The 2571-nt window shown below is 49.7% G+C and overlaps 1 long non-coding RNA gene across 1 annotated transcript in view; it reads right to left on the reverse strand.

The window, feature by feature from the left end:
- Positions 1 to 2571, reverse strand: part of LOC107306490 — a 4613-nt gene continuing 2042 nt past the window's right edge. Inside the window, exons 2-3 of the long non-coding RNA XR_001552142.2 lie at positions 981 to 1187; positions 1 to 401 (exon numbers count right to left, since the gene is read on the reverse strand). This is a non-coding gene — a long non-coding RNA (uncharacterized LOC107306490). The remainder of the gene's footprint in view (positions 402 to 980; positions 1188 to 2571) is intronic.

Below are 2571 nucleotides of genomic sequence, written 5' to 3' on the forward strand. Positions count from 1 at the left end.
TTTAATTTAACATTGATTTATTGCTTTTAAAAGTAAATTTACACACATGCCAACAGCACTGCGTTTTGTTTCCCCAGACCCAAAGATTTATTTTCTACTTAGCGCTTGTCTGACAAAACAATGTCCTTTAACTTTATTACACATCGATGAAGAGATCTGTCTTATTTTTTGTAGGATTTATCGCTCCGTCGCTTGTGCGGACTTGTGATGCAGCACAGCCAGGGTCGGGAGATGGGCACGGGGCACGGCGGTGGGGCGGGGACCGCCGCACCCTGCAGCACGCAGGTATGGGTGGGTTCTCCTTCATTATTTTTTTTAATGGCGTTGACTCTTCCTTCGTTTGCAGCAGTAAAGGGTCTCTGCTGTCTCCTGGCTTTTTGCAAAGAGTCTGTGACACGTATCTATAATTATCGAAGGGAAAAACAGTGTTACCCACACCTCTGAGCAGTGCTCTCCCCATCACAAAACCTGCGAGGTGGCTGCACTGAGGGATCACACCGCACTTTGAAGCAGCCTTTACGGTGCACTTTGTCTGCATTTTGGTTTCCTTTAGTTCTCTTTAAAAGGCCACTTTCTTCCTTTCACCAATACACCATCTTTGCGTCCTTCATTCCACATTCTCGATGAAAAAAAAAATAAAAATAAAAATAAAAATAAAAAAAGTACTAGTATCTGATCTGGGGGGAGGGAATAATACTACTAATAATAGCAATAACAACAATAACAATAATAGAAAATATGGGCTGGGTTTCCTAATGTTTCCCCCTTCCTCACCCCAAGTGCAAACCGCTTATTTCAAGGCACGTACCGCTGCCACCAACGAAAGCTCCTTCGGAAGGAGAACGAGCGGAGGGGCACTGCCGCTGTGCTGGGAAGGTGCAACGAGGGATGGACGCCGTGCGAGCAGAGCTCCCTATCCTCTCTCTTCCCTTCTTTTTTCTCTCCCCCATCCGCTCCCCCCCACCCCCACGCACACACACCTTTTTGTCTGTGTGCTCCCGGTTCGGTTTCACAAACTGATTTATCAGAGAGGAATCCAATAATCACTTCGGAGGTGTTTGGATGCGTTCAGATGAGGGCACGGCTCTGTTCCGGCAATAAGTGAAGATGTGACACGTTTTGTTATCTGTGTATATAGTGGAACACTTTTTTTTTTTTTCCCTTTCTTTTTTTCCTTTTCTTTTCCCCTGCAAATACAACAACCTTAAATAAAGACCCTGTCCTAAAGTGGGACCCTCCTCGCAGGCTCTGTTCGCTATGTTCACATATATCAAACTTCACGTCACTTCACATATTTTAATGATTTTACCAACCAAGACAGAACTGTGGGTTTGTGCTTTTTTTCTTTCCCAGAACTGCACATGGCAGTTCCCTGACAACCCTTTGCCCAGGCAGAGAGCACGAACCGCCCCTTCAAGGTACAGAATGGGAGGGCTGGGGGTCCGTGTATCTATGTGGGCAGCGATTCTATGGCCTTCGGGGAGGGAAAAAGAAAAAGAAAAAAAAAAGGGGGGGGGGAAAGGAAAAGAAAAAGAAGAGGGAGGGGGGAAGGGGGGGAGGGGGTGTGAAGGAAAAAGAAAAAAATAGAATAATAATAAAAAAAAAGAAATGCAAAAAGAAAATGAAAAGGAAAGAAGCTCCCTGTGACTCAGAGAGGATCTGACTGCTTGGGTCCCCCTACCCTTCCACACCCACGCAGAACGCACACACGGACACAGGGAATCCCGCCCAGGACACCCCCGTATGCAAAGTCCCCGCAGCTCAGGCCCGGGGCTGGGGGGTCTCCCCTGGGTCCCCCTCGGGATTGCCACATTGACCCTCCGTGCCCCGGCCCAAGGCGGGGGTGCAGCTGGGACCCACCCTATTCTCAGAGCCCCGCGGGGGTCCGCATCCCCCATATCGTGACAGTTCTCACTGGAAAAGGCAAGGGGGGGAGGAAGGCCCATTTGTGGGGGGAGGGGGAAGAAAGCGGGGGTCCCTTCGGCTGCCTGAGGGGCGGCAGTCCCGCAGGGTCCGACCTGTCACTGTGAGAATGGCTAAGGGTGGCGGTGGGCGCAGCTCAGCGGAGGGACGCGCGTGGGAGCGCCGCGGGATGTAGCGTAGGTGGGCTCCGCGTCCAGGACCGTGCCATTCCCTCTTGATGTGCAATTAAATTACAGCAAATTCCTCTTTAAATAACATCGTTGGGAATCCTTCTTTAAGATGCAGGGATGTCTGAGGTTAAGAAGCTTTCAAAACGTCAGTTCTAAATGGCTTATGCAATGAATAGCTACCTCCGGAGCCTAAAACCATTACCAATATGATATGCATATGGATGCCAGTTTATCTCCACATATTTCTCTTTAAACCGAGGGAAGCGTTCGTAAGGAGCCACGTGGAGCACTTTACTTTCGGGAAACAGATGTTAATTTTTCTAGGCACCGCTCTGCGGCCACGCACACGTGTAACGCTGGAGAGCACCCGGAGCGTCTCTCCTCTGAGCTTTGCGCCGTGGTTGAGGCGGATCATCCTCGGCACAGTCGAGATACGGTCACAGCAGAGAACCCAACCTCTGTGATTTCGGCAGCATGT

This window comes from Coturnix japonica, chromosome Z (genome assembly GCF_001577835.2).
Source record: "Coturnix japonica isolate 7356 chromosome Z, Coturnix japonica 2.1, whole genome shotgun sequence".
In the NCBI taxonomy this organism is placed as follows: domain Eukaryota; kingdom Metazoa; phylum Chordata; class Aves; order Galliformes; family Phasianidae; genus Coturnix; species Coturnix japonica.